The following is a 15,314-nucleotide window of genomic DNA, read 5'->3' as shown; positions in this document are numbered from 1 at the left end:
AAAATATCGACTTTGAACAATTATAAGTGTCTGGATGAAACTTCATTGAATATAGGGACCGGGATGACAAATGCGAACAAGTAAAAGTGTCTACTAGGCTATTCTGCCTAAATAAAATATAAAATAATTCTGAGCCTACAAGTTAGTTGTGTGTCCTTAAGAAATTTGAGAAAATCTCACTTTATACCCATTAAATTCAAACTATTTACCCTTAAATACCCATACTTAAACTATTTACTACTCCTACCCATGGGGCCTAAACTATTTACCCGCCTCCTCCCCCCAAATATGGAACTTTTCAAGCACCTACCAGTTACCCACCACATCAACCTGTGATCGGTTTTCCTCAGCCAGTTCCTCCACCTGGCGTCACCGCATCATCACCTGAATATTATGCTCATGGTTATCAGGCTGTTCCAAGTTCTTCTACCACCCTCTGCTCCTATACTGTGTTCATGATTTTAATTGTTACCGCAATTAATTATTCAGATGCCGAAAAAAATCACCTGATATTTATGATTTCGTGAATTGTTGTTGCGTTTTTCAGTGATTACGGGTGGGTTGACTTTATTGTACAAAAATTCAAATCCACCATTGAAGGACCTTGAAGCTTGAAACTCATAACTTGGTTTGTTTGAGTTTTTAATTATTTTGATCCGATCCTATATGGGTTTGTTTGAAAAGTTGATTGGAGGTTGTATCTAAAGTTTTAGTCAATTTGGTGGAGATTTTGTAGTAGATTTTAGAAGTTTGGGTTGAAATATAGTTGAACAAGAGAAGAAGACGAATTTGTATTGTATACTCAAATAGTATACAAATATACCATTTTGGTATACAATTCATTCCAACTATATACCCTATTAGTATAACTATATACTATATTGGTATCATATGCTAGTTGAATCATTTTTTGGTTGTATTAGCTGCATTTATTAGTACAATATTTGATTTTCTTTTAATAATAGTAATATAGTTCAATATCTTGAAATACTTTTATTACATTAATATGTGGTACATTATTTTTTTATTTTTCTCTTTATGCATGTGTGTTATGTAATAGTAGTATAGTCATATAGTTGCCGGGAATTAACCAGTAAAACTGCATACCATGTTGGTATAGTTATATGTCATATTGGTATCTTATGGTAGTTTGAACATTTTTTTTTTTGTTGTTTTGGCTGTATTTTTAAGTAAATTCTATTCAAAAATTATTTATATGAACGTGATTTGCAGTGCTGGAAATTTTTTGTGCTGATGGAAGATTATGTGTATTATGTAATAGTTTTTATAATTATAGGCAATTGTTGGAACGACCCATACAACTATACACCCTGTTAGTACATGGAATGAGCAAGTTGTTTTGCAAATATTTAGCTTGCAATGCGAGCATGTAATTTTCTCATACTTTTATTGTATCCTTTAATGTTTTGGTACAGTAGTATAGCCACAGATAGTTGTAGCAATACTCTAGAGCAATCATATACCCTGTTGGTATACATGTATACCATATTGGTATCATGTGGTACTAGAAGTCTTTTTTGCTACTTATATTTTTATTGCATTTTCCAATATTTTATTATTATTTCTATTCTAACTAGTATATATGGAGATTTAGTGGCCGTAGATTATATTGTCTTGCTCCATCACTGGTTGGTGTTACTGCTAATGGTAGAGTATGTACTAATATTTGTAGGGAAGGAGATCAAGGTTTGCGTGGCAATCACGTAGAATTAAAAAAGGAACAAGAAATAAAGAAAAAAAATAAAAATAAAAAAATAAGAAGGAGTCAAATTAGAGTGTGAAATAAGTTATGGTAAAAATAACAATAATACGATTTGGGCAGAATAAATGAATAAAAGAGAAAAAAAAAATAGGAAGAAAATGAGAAAAAAGAAAAGGATAAAAGAAAAGAAAAAAGGAAAAAAGGAAAGGAAGCATAGAAATAAAAAAGAATTGGAGAATAAAGAAAAAATTCCCCACAAAAACTGCTATGGGTAGAAAATATAATTAGTTTATGGGTAGAAAAATAAATGGGTAGACAAGGGTAAATAGTTTTGTTTTTGTGGGTAACTGTGTCAAACCCCCTAATTTAATCCCCTCACTGTTGCCCAAGGTTTTGGATTAATTCCTCCCAGGATAGAATGAAATAACTATTCAATGATAGCCCACTACAAATTACAGAATTTCAACGAACTCAACAAACGGAGCAAATCACATTTGACACTTATGTTATTTTGGAAAAATGATGCAACAATATAGAAAATAGGGGAGAAGTTTTCAGGTTTTCTATATATATAAAAAATGAGGCCAAGCCTCTAAATTTATAGAAAATGAAAGGGTGAGATGAAGAAGCAAAATCCAAAAGGTGCCTCTTCCATTTCCTATTCACACCCCTTAAAAATCTAACAAAAGTCCCGAGAGAGGTGCTTTGGAGATGCTTGGAGGCTAAAGGGGTCCCAGTAACCTATATTAGGGTGATTAAGGACATGTATGATAGAGCTAGACTCGGGTTAGGACAGCGGGAGGAGACTCGAAAAACTTTTCAGTTATGATGGGGTTGCACTAGGGATCAACTCTTAGCCCGTTTCTATTTTCTTTGGCGATGGACGCATTGATGAGACACATTCAAGGAGAGGTGCCATGGTGTATGTTATTTAATTTTCTGATGACAAAGTTCTGATTGACGAGATGCGAAGTGGTGTTAACAAGAGGCCGGAGGTTTGGAGACAGACTCTAGAGTCTAAGGGTTTCAAATTGAGCAGGACCAAGACAGAATACTTGGAGTGCAAGTTCAGCAACGTCACCCTGGAAGCGGACATGGAGGTGATGCTTGATACACAAGTCATCCCCAAGACATGTAGTTTCAGGTACTTTGGATCTATAATACAAGGTAACAGAAATATTGATTAAGATGTCACGCACCGTATCAGAGCAGGATGGATGAAGTGGAGGCTCGCTTCTGGTGTCTTGTGTGATAAGAATGTGCCAAAGAGACTTTACGATAAGTTCTAGAAGGTAGTAGTTAGACTGACTATACTGCATAGAGCAGAGTAATGGTCTTTCAAGAACTCTCATGTCCAGAAGATAAAGTAGATGAGATAAGGATGTTACGGTAGATGTGAGCATACCAGGTTGGATAAGATTAGAAATGAAGTTTTTCGGGATAAGGTGGGAGTGGCCCATGTAGAGAATAAGATGCGGAGGCGAGGTTGAGATGGTTCGGGCATGTTAAGAGGAGAAATATAAAAGCCTCAGTTAGAAGGTACTAGAGATTAGCCTCATTCGCTATCAGAAGGGGTAGAGGTGGCCTAAGAAGTCTCGGGGAGATGTGATTTAGTGGGACATGGCGCAGCTAGAGCTGACTGAGAATATGGCCCTAGATAGGAGGGTGTGGAGGTCGAAGATTAGGGTAGAAGGCTAGTAGGTTGTCGAGCGTTTCTCTTTGTCTTACTCAGTTCACTATTATTAGTGTTAGTATAATATTCTTTCTGTTGGGATATACTATTAACCATGCGGTTTAGACATAGTATTATATTTTGTTCTTTATGAAACAATTGTTTATTTAATTTATTCAATTCAATAGAGCACTATTTTAAATAGATCATTTGTAACATGTGTGTCCTTTTGATTATGCAGTAGACAATTTAGTGTATGAAGTCTTAGCTCATACACAGAAGATTAAATTGTTGGTTCTCATAATTAATAAACTATGTTCACAATCGAAGATATTATCGGACAAAATATCTTGATGATTGTAGCACAAGATTATTGTATAATTTGTCTTGATTATGGGAGTAAGTCTACTCCAACTTCTTGTGCTAGTATACTCAGTGTATATTGAACGGACCAAGTAGAGAAAAGGTATTTTTGTACTGAATACATATAAAACACTTTCTCTAATTCATTAAATGAGCTTATACTCCTAATCTTGATATAATTATTATGATCAATATAATTTGTTTATTATTTTGATTTATCAAAAGGTACGACTCTATTTAGAGTTAGTATATGCCTAATAAATTGGACAATAACAAATAACATTTGTGAATAATAATTAGTTGATAGAATCCATGACTTGGTTTTTGGGTTTGATAATACCCCTTTATATAAGCTTATAAGTTTTCATGTGAAAACCCGGCCGGTGGATTTTGTATCCGTCACATGAGATAGTTTAAGCGGAATTATAAAGGATTTAATTAGTTGATTGAAATAAATTTTTAGTGATTTAATTTAATTAACTGGTATTTGAAATCTTAACATGGGGAGTTAAAATAAGTGTTGATGAATTTTTGAAATTCATATTGAGGAGTTCAATTGCAGTTTTTTAGTGGACTAAATTACAATTAATTATAGTAGGATCTAATCTTGCCTACTTCGAATTAGTACTATAATTAGTAGCCTCTTATTATTTCTTTGGTCCCTGCTATACCTACTAATAACCTGGACAAACTTGGATAAAAAGTAGCTTGGGAGAAAAGTTACCTTTTTGAGTTGGAGTAGGATTCTACTTATGGAATCCTACTCCACACGTTTTTGAGCCTATTTTTAGGGCTTAATTTCGTGTATAAAAAGGAGACAGGTTTCTCCTATTTACTGCCCTAGAGTTGTATTGTTCTTGCCCACCCAAAAGCAAAAGTGTTCAAGGTTTTACTAGGCATATAGCAGAAGACTACAGCCATGGATTCTTGCTGCTTGGAGAATTTGTGCAACTATTTCAAGAGGTTAGTGTTCCTGATCTCGTTATTATTGCATTGTCTAGTTTACATGTAATTGATGCCTGATTGTATGCTTGCTTCCGCTGCGCATGTTCTTACAATTGGCATCAGACGCCGTCTAACTAGATAATGTAATACAGCATACATAGAAAAAAAATTAAAACGTGTTATTCATTGATACATGTTTCGGACAATTATTCTATGTTAAAAACGTGAATGTTTTGTATGATATTCTGTAATTTTGGGTTAATATACAGAATTTTTGGATTAATCCTGTCAAAACACGTTTTCTGAAATCACGTCTTGTATCGCCGCGGTCCGGGCGTAACCGCAGTAGGACCGCGGCAGAACACTGCCTCTGATTCTGAAGGTCACTCTAGCCGCGGTCCTGGCGTAACCGCGGTAGGACCGCGACAGTACATGCAACCTTCAGAGCCAAAAATTGCAAAACATGCGATTTTAGGTCCTAAACCCCAAATTAAACGGGTTTTACAGTAATATAATGAATTTATATGTTGACATAGGTCTTCTTCCACTTCGGATAAATTCATTATAGATGATTACTGTGTTCTTCTTTAGCCTCTAGTTATTTCATTAGTTGTATTAACTCTCCAACTGAGTTACATGTTGATTGAATGAAACTAGAGTTTTATAAAAAGTGATATTTACCTATCTTAAATTAACAGTTTACTCTCCATCTGAGTTGGTCCTATTTAAATTTTTGGGGTTAATATCTGACATCACTCATGTATTTTGCATGAATAGTTAAGTTTCCCTAACGAATCTAACTGTTCACTGAGCATGGTTATATGTGTAATGTGTAATTTTGAATTTAATCATTCTTAATATATAACTAATGATCTATTTAATGTGAATATCTCCCAGATTAACCATGTCTTTATTCAACCCACTTACCTCAATTTTGAACCAAAACAAGCTAGAAGGACCAAATTATGTTGACTGAAAAAGGAACCTTGATATTGTCCTAACTGCTGAAGGTTACAAATTTGTAATCTCTGAGGAGTGCCCAGAAAAACCTGAAAATGCTACGGATGATCAGGTTAAGGCCTATGACAAATGGGTTAAGGCTGATGAGATGGCGCGATGTTACATTCTTGCCTCTATGGCGAATGTTTTGCAACATCAGCATCAGTCCATGGGGTCTGCTTATGATATGCTCGAAAGTCTCAAAGAGATGTTCGGTGAGCAAAATCGCGCAGCTAAGCAGACAGCCATGAAAGCCCTTTTGAACACGAAAATGGCTGAAGGATCATCGGTCAGGGACCATGTTCTGAAGATGATGAGTCTTCTGAATGAACTGGAGGTCCTTGGAGCTGTGATTGATAAGGAGTCTCAAGTTGAGATGGTCCTGCAGACTCTGCCTGACAGTTTTCAACAGTTTCGCTTGAACTATAATATGAACAAAATGGATTTGTCACTAGCGAAATTGTTGAATGAGCTGCAAGCGGCAGAATCTATTATCAAACAACAAGCTCCAGTTGTGGCACTAAATGTTGAGAAACCTTCAATTTCTAAGTCGAAAGGCAATAAGAAAAAGAAGAAGGCTCAAAAGGTTCTGGCACCTGGTGGTGCGGCTGGTGTGAACAAGCCCAAAGGCAAGTGCTATCATTGCAAGCAACCCGGGCATCACAAGAAGCAATGCCCCGCCTATCTGGCAAAGTTGAATAAGCAAGGTAATTCAAATTTAAATGTCGTTGAAACTTGTTTAGCGGCTGTTTCTACCATGTTTTGGTGTGTAGATTCGGGAGCCACTAATCACATCTGCAATTCTTTGCAGGGGTTTCAGGAAACGCGGCGGCTAAGTGAGAATGAAGTTTGCGTTTATCAAGCCAATGGCGAGCCAGCACCAGCTTTAGCTTTAGGAGATATTAGTGTTTCGTTTAGTAGTGATAGAGTTTTAGTTTTAAAAGATGTTCTCTATGTACCTTCCATTAGAAGGAATTTGATTTCGGTTTCGAAAATAATGGATGCTGGTTATAATGTTTATTTTGCTAATAACTCTGCTGTTATTAAGTTTCATAGACGTTTTATCTACAAAGCTGCTAGAGTACATGACCTTTTTGTTCTTGATATATCTCCCCCTGTGCTACAACAACCAAAAGAACTAAATAACATTAATCTACCACATAAAAGAAAACGTATTTCTGAATTGAGTCAGACTTATTTATGGCACTTACGTCTAGGCCATATAAATCTAAATAGGATTTCGAGATTGGTCTCTGATGGACCTTTGAGTTCATTGAAAGTGGAATCACTACCAACATGCGAATCCTGTTTAGAAGGTAAAATGACCAAGAGACATTTTCCCTCAAAAGGGAATAGAGCCAGTGATAAGCTAGAATTAATTCACTCTGATTTGTGTGGTCCTATGAATATACAAGCAAGAGGTGGTTTTGAGTATTTTGTGACTTTCACAGATGATTACTCAAAATATGGATATATTTATCTGTTGCGCCGTAAGTCTGAATGCTTTGAGAAATTCAAAGAATTTAAGACGGAAACAGAGAAACGACATGATAAATATATCAAAACATTACGATCTGATCGTGGTGGTGAATACCTTTCTGCGGAATTCATAAAATACTTATCAGATAATGGAATTACATCTCAATTATCTGCACCAGGAACACCACAACAAAATGGTGTGGCAGAAAGAAGAAATAGGACTCTTATGGGAATGGTTAGATCAATGTTAAGTTATTCCGATTTGTCTCTTTCCTTTTGGGGATATGCTTTAGAAACAGCAAACTACATTCTAAATTTGGTTCCTTCAAAGTCAGTACCTTCAACTCCAATAGAATTGTGGACTGGGCGAAAGCCAAGTTTACGGCACATTCGGGTTTGGGGTTGTCCAGCACATGTGCTGAAAGGGAAAGCGGATAAATTGGAATCAAGGACAGAAGTATGCATTTTCATTGGATATCCAAAAGGAACAAAAGGCGGTTTGTTTTATTGTCCCAAAGAAAAGAAGGTAATTGTTACGACAAATGCCAGATTTTTAGAGGAGGACTATCTAACGAACCATATTCCTAGAAGTAAACTAGTTTTACAGGAATTAAATAATGGAATAACTAACGACTCAACTCTTGAACGTATCCCGGAAGCCAGCATTGACATACCACTGCATTATCGTAGTGGGAGAAATGTCAATAGGCATCAGATTGCACAAGAACAATTGCCTGACATCTCACTACCCCAAAGTAGTGGAAATAATGTTGAGCAACCTCAGATTGTTGAGCAACCTCACGTTGTTGAACAACCTGAAATTGTTATGCAACCTGAAGAATCCGAAAGCCTCTCTCGTCGCGGTCCTGGCGTAACCACGGTAGGACCGCGGTAAAACAATGTCCCTGATTCTGCAGCGCCTTCTGACCGCGGTCCTGGCGTAACCGCGGTAGGACCGCGGCAGAACAGTGCCACTGATTCTGAGAGGCAATCTGGGAGGGATCCTGCACTCCAGGAAGAAGTCAATGATATCCTAGCACCACCTGCTGTGGAAAATAACATTGAGACTTCAGTTCAAGGAAGTGGTGAAGTGATTCAACAACAAAATCAGCCTCCACCTGTAGTGACTAGTCGTAGTGGGAGAATTATTAAAAAACCTCTCCGGTTTGCGCTCTTGGGAGAATCTTATGATAGAATCCCTGAAGAGCCTAATACAGAACCTATTAATTACGACGAAGCACTACATGATACAGATGCTGATAAATGGGTTGATGCTATGAAATCTGAAATGGAGTCCATGTACTCAAATCAAGTCTGGGATCTTGTAGAACCACCTACTGGAGTCAAACCCATAGGTTGTAGATGGATCTATAAGAAAAAGAGAGGAATGGATGGAAAAGTGCAAACTTTTAAAGCTAGGCTTGTCGCAAAAGGGTTTACTCAAAAAGAAGGGATCGATTATGAGGAAACCTTTTCGCCAGTAGCCATGCTTAAATCCATAAGGATTCTCTTATCCATTGCGGCTCATTACGATTATGAGATCTGGCAAATGGATGTCAAGACCGCTTTTCTGAATGGAAGTCTTGTTGAGTGCATCTATATGGCACAACCAGTTGGTTTCATAAAAAGTGAAAATGAGCACATGTTGTGTAAATTAAAGAAATCCATTTATGGATTGAAACAAGCTTCTAGGGCATGGAACACATGTTTTGACGCATCGATTAAGACATTCGGTTTTGATCAATATGAAAATGAGTCTTGTGTCTATAAGAAGTGGAGTGGAGATAAAGTTACATTTTTGGTCTTGTACGTAGATGATATTTTGCTCATAGGAAACAATGTGAGCATGTTGAATTCAGTAAAGGAATGGTTGTCCTCACGTTTCGATATGAAAGACTTGGGACAGGCAGCACATATCCTTGGGATCAAGCTTATGCGAGATCGCAAGCAAAGGATAATAGGCTTGTCCCAAGCACTTTATATTGATATTATTCTCACCAGGTTTAGCATGCAAGATTCCAAGAATGGGTTTCTCCCCTTTAGACATGGAATCTCTCTGTCAAGAGATCAGTCCCCAAAAACGACTGATGAGATAGAAAATATGAAGGCGGTCCCTTATGCTTCTGCTGTAGAGAGTCTTATGTATGCAATGCTATGTACTGACCTGATATTTGCTTTGCCGTTGGCATGGTTAGCAGATTTCAGTCTAACCCTGGTCGAGAACACTGGACTGCTGTTAAGCATATAATCAAGTACCTGAAAAGGACTAGGGATTATATGTTGGTGTATCACTCAGGTGATCTTGCACCCATTGGCTATACTGATTCAGATTTCCAGTCAGATAGAGACTCTAGAAAATCTACCTCAGGATATGTTTTTACTTTGGGAGGTGGAGCCATAAGTTGGAGGAGCATCAAGCAATCGTGTGTTGCTGATTCCACCATGGAAACCGAATATGTGGCTGCATCTGAAGCAGCCAAAGAGACTGTTTGGCTTAGGAACTTTCTGAAAGAGCTTAATGTGGTTCCTTCGGTTCAAGCACCAATTGTACTATATTGTGACAATAGTGGTGCAGTTGCAAACTCGAAGGAACCAAGAAGCCATAAAAGAAGTAAGCATATTGAGTATAAATATCACTTAATTCGGGACATAATACAAAGAGGTGATGCAAGAGTGTTGAAGATTGCGTCGGAGGATAATTTGGCAGACCCGTTTACAAAGAGCTTGACACAGAAGATTTTTGACAAGCATGTAGAAGGAATGGGTGTTAAAATATTAGACGCATGGTTATGAGTCTAAGTGGGAGATTGTTGGGATATACTATTAACCATGCGGTTTAGACATAGTGTTATATTTTGTTCTTTATGAAACAATTGTTTATTTAATTTGTTCAATTCAATAAAGCACTATTTTAAATAGATCATTTGTAACATGTGTGTCCTTTTGATTATGTAGTAGACAATTTAGTGTATGGAGTCTTAGCTCATACACAGAAGATTAAATTGTTGGTTCTCATAATTAATAAACTATGTTCACAATCGAAGATATTATCGGACAAAATATCTTGATGATTGTAGCACATGATTATTGTATAATTTGTCTTGATTATGGGAGTAAGTCTACTCCAACTTCTTGTGCTAGTATACTTAGTGTATATTGAACGGACCAAGTAGAGAAAAGGTGTTTTTGTACCGAATACATATAAAACACTTTCTCTAATTCATTAAATGAGCTTATACTCCTAATCTTGATATAATTATTATGATCAATGTAATTTGTTTATTGTTTTTGATTTTTCAAAAGGTACGACTCTATTTAGAGTTAGTATATGCCTAATAAATTGGACAATAACAAATAACATTTGTGAATAATAATTAGTTGATAGAATCCATGACTTGGTTTTTGGGTTTGATGATACCCCTTTATATAAGCTTATAAGTTTTCATGTGAAAACCCGGCCGGTGGATTTTGTATCCGTCACATGAGATAGCTTAACCGGAATCATAAAGGATTTAATTAGTTGATTGAATTAAATTTTCAGTAATTTAATTTAATTAACTGGTATTTGAAATCTTAACATGGGGAGTTAAAATAAGTGTTGATGAATTTTTGAAATTCATATTGAGGAGTTCAATTGCAGTTTTTTAGTAGAATAAATTACAATTAATTATAGTAGGATCTAATTCTTGCCTACTTCGAATTAGTACTATAATTAGTAGCCTCTTATTATTTCTGTGGTCCCTGCTATACCTACTAATAACCTGGACAAACTTGCATTTTAGTAGCTTGGGAGAAAAGTTACCTTTTTGAGTTGGAGTAGGATTCTACTTATGGAATCCTACTCCACACGTTTTTGAGCCTATTTTTAGGGCTTAATTTCGTGTATAAAAAGGAGACAGGTTTCTCCTGTTAACTGCCCTAGAGTTGTATTGTTCTTGCCCACCCAAAAGCAAAAGTGTTCAAGGTTTTACTAGGCATATAGCAGAAGACTACAGCCCTGGATTCTTGCTGCTTGGAGAATTTGTGCAACTATTTCAAGAGGTTAGTGTTCCTAATCTCGTTATTATTGCGTTGTCTAGTTTACATGTAATTGATGCCTGATTGTATGCTTGCTTCCGCTGCGCATGTTCTTACACTTTCATTCATAGATTGCTATTACTACCTAAAGTTTAACTACTTTCTTGGCTGTGTCTTATTTTATCTTGTTGTTATTCCTACTTATTGCCATTACTTTTTTCATCCATTCTCCAGTGTATATCGGAAACAGCCTCCCTGCCTTTCCAGAGTAGGGGTAAGGATGCGTACGTCTTACCCTCCCCAAATTCCACTTGTGAGAAATTACTGGGCTTGTTGTTGTTGTTGCCTTCTTCTCCATGCAGAGTAATGATCGGTAAAGCAGAACAAGTTTATGCATTCCTCTTACTGACATTCTTCTTTTTTGGGGTGTTCATTTTATCTTTACTTATCCCTAGGGGTGGCAAACGGGCAGGACGAATATGAGTGGATCGAAAATGGAATATGTAAAACAAATAAAATAGTCGACCCGTTCATATTTAATACGGATAGAAAATGAGTTAACCGGTTAATAGTATGGATATCCATATTATCCATGGCAGTTCTTGAATCTGATTACTTTTAGGAGAATTTCTAGTCTCCCAAATATGAGAAATTCCCAATTTGGATGTTTGCAAATGTAAAAGCTAATCATTGATTATCTATTTTTTAAGTCAATAACATGGTTCTTATTTATTTTGATCCATTTTTAAAAAATTTATTATCCAACCCATTTTTAATGGATAATAGATAATTATTTTTTTAATCCATTTTGTCACCATTACTTATCCCTTTTCACAAATTTTAGCTCCAAGAATATCCGCGGCTAGATCACTAATTCGTCTTCTCTTTACTAAATACATCCCTTATATAGGAAAATATCTAAGCTTTTCGCTTCTTTCGTGGATGTGGGTGTGCTCTATTGTTGAGTAAGTTGCACTTTCTAAGTTCACTTTCTCTTTTGTTGTGCTATTGACAACTAATGTTTATTAAAATTTCTGTGACTTGCCAGATAATAGTGTAATATTTCTGGACTTCTATGCATGTTTTTGCTGATTTTGGTACCATAGTTCCTTGAAATTGATTTCAATTTTCGTAATGCTTGTTCTATGGTTTTCGCAATCACACAAGAGAGTTTGGTCTTAATAATGTATCTGAATCAGAACTTCTCTGCAGTAAATTTAGAATTGAAGTTTGCTCTTTTGTGAGCATAGTATTATGAGAATTTGAAAGAGGAAGGTAAAAAGAAGAGAAATTGTAACACGTTCGCACTTTATCATGATTTGTCTTTACAAAAGTAGTACTACTACATACTTTCCGAAGGCATACAATTATAACAGAAGAATTCAAATATTCAAGATCCATGAATAGGTCCAAGAGGTATTTGTGAATCCAAATTTGAACTACTTGAATTACCCTCAGAGAACATTTGAAACTGTAATAGTATCTATTTTTATTACTGTTTACCCTTAACGATTGAATTTATACGTGATTTCAAGGATATGTGGACTAATTCAATACAAGTGATCAATAACGTTAAATAAGTGAACTGAAGATAGAATAAATAACCAAACCAATTATGATGTTTGGTCCGCGCTCGGGTCTAAGTTTAGTGATTGTTCTGCCCTCGATTCGAAGCCAAATACTTATGAAGAACTATGAGCAAAAATAAGAACTTTGAATAACTTTTAGAAGCAAAGAAAACAAATGTATATTGCCTTGATATGCGTGTTACAGTGTGATCAATTCTAAGAAATGTAAATTTATTTTTTTTCGTTAATCACTGATCCGCTGTCAATACGGGCCGAAATCCATGCCGCGATATCCGATTGGGCGCGAATATCACGGCCCTTCGTTAGTCGTGTACAACCGTTTGGTTATGCCTTCCGAGGTCTTGGAGCCCGAACCGGATCGGGGGCGTTGTCTCGATGGCCCTGGTGGTAAGCGCTTCGCTCGTGCCTTGGTACGAGAGGTTCCTGGCTTCGATCCCGATTCCGTGTAGTTATGTCCTTGCTTCCTTTGCTCCACCGAAAAATCGGGGTGCTCACTAGCTCCGATTTTACCTGTTTACAATTGGAACTGAGACTGTTATTGCACTGTATTTGTAAAATAAATTCTGAAAATATAAATGAATATAAACAGTAATGAATTTAAACAGAAATGACATAAACCAATTCGAGCCCACTGAATTCACAGTGTTTCCTTAAGGAATTTAATCCCCTTGTAGTGGTACTTCAAACCCCAGTGTTTCAGCGAACACAAAGTTCGGTAGCAAATCACACTTACTTTTTGCTTTGTTTTGATGCTAAAAGTATGCAGAATCCGAAGCCGAAGCCGAGCGAGCGACGACGACGGCGCGAGGCTTGCCTTCTTCTCAACTCTTTAAGAGCTAGAAGAAGAGCAATTGCTTATATACCCATAAAAAACCTCTTCCTCTTCCAATATGGGACAATGCCCATTTGCCAAGGGAGGGGAAACTTAAAATTTCACTCAAAAATTTCATTTCCCTCCATTTCCCATTCACCCTCTTTTAAGTATTTAATATATTAATTAAATACCTTAAAAACCCAACAGAGACCACATAAGCCAATGCACTTGCAAAGTTGTAGTTCATAGTTCATTTGAGAAGATTTGTACTGTATCATATCCATTTAAAATTCATCCCAATGTCACTACTGGTGCTCAAATAATTGTATCTTTCAAAATTTAATAATATATCATGAGAAATATATATTTCTTAGATCCACTTTGCTTACGCAATTAATATTTCTAAACTGTTAATTATTACTCTTATGCATATGTGTATAAGATAATAAAAATCGATTCTAATTTTATTTAGAGTATAAAGTTAATCATCGTGACTTTAACTTCTATTCTAACAGACTGAATATTTTTTATAAGAAATCAAAAAAATATGCGGCGATTTTTTCTCGAAAAATTCCCAACAAAAAATACAGACTACTCTTTCCTTGCTATCGAATAGTGAGGAGTTAGAACTTGTGGAACAGAGTGGAATGAGAGATAGATCTAAAAACTAGGTAACAAAACTAACAGTGTGAATTTTGCTAAGGACAAAAGGTGAAGAATAATCTGATTGAGCTAAGACCAAAAGCAGCACTATTTTTAACCTGTGGAAAATTGAGATATCGATAGAAATATCTTTGTCATGATGTGGATTGATGGAATATCAACATTTTTGAAATTTGAGCTTTCGACTTTTTTTTTTTACTTTTTAAGATTTCCCACTCCTGCTTTTCTAGTTAGTCAATATTTTATAGAAAATTTCTTTGTCGTCTTTCAAGTAAGAAAGGGATTTTGTGCCTTCCAAAGATTGCGGAAATTTTACTTACCATTGTGTGTTAAGCTCATCTGGTGGAAGCTAAACATATGGAATGGGCAATATCATATATTTTTCCGAATTCAATTCTTTAAAGGGTAAATATTTTTCCGTATTTACCCAAATTAATAATTTAATGTTAACAGTTAAAAATTAAAGTGATAATATGTAAAAATGAAGACTTTTGAAATTTGTGGTCCTAAATAAGTCAAAAAGGGGTCCAGAGTATTTGTGTGGTTATAAAAACTTCTCATTAAGTGTAGAATTGTAAGTTTAAGCTAAATTGTTTTCAAATATAGAATGGGGTTATTCTTTTTTGAACGGACCAAAAAGGAAATAGGTTCACATAACTCGTACAGATGAAGTATCAAATAACCATGAGTAAATGATAAATGTGTGTATGAAAAATTATGTCTTGCATCAGTGGAAAATACCATTGCGCCCACTAATTTTCTGTGAAAATTAATGTATTGACTTAATGTAAATATATATATAGTTAATGGGAAACACTAAGGATTACTACATCTAGTGCCACAAAAACACAGGAACTTTTTTTTAGAACATATCTGCTATTTTATATACACTTTTTCTTACTTAACAGCGGTTAATAACTATATATTCTCTCTTCAATTCATCAATTACATACTCGAATGCTGATTTTTTTTTTTTTAATTATCTAGATCTTTTTTTAACGGTAGGAGGGAACTGATAAAGTACGGCATAGAATGAGTGGATAATAACAA

This window comes from Nicotiana attenuata, unplaced genomic scaffold (assembly GCF_001879085.1).
Source record: "Nicotiana attenuata strain UT unplaced genomic scaffold, NIATTr2, whole genome shotgun sequence".
In the NCBI taxonomy this organism is placed as follows: domain Eukaryota; kingdom Viridiplantae; phylum Streptophyta; class Magnoliopsida; order Solanales; family Solanaceae; genus Nicotiana; species Nicotiana attenuata.
Note: the sequence above shows the minus strand (reverse complement) of the source record.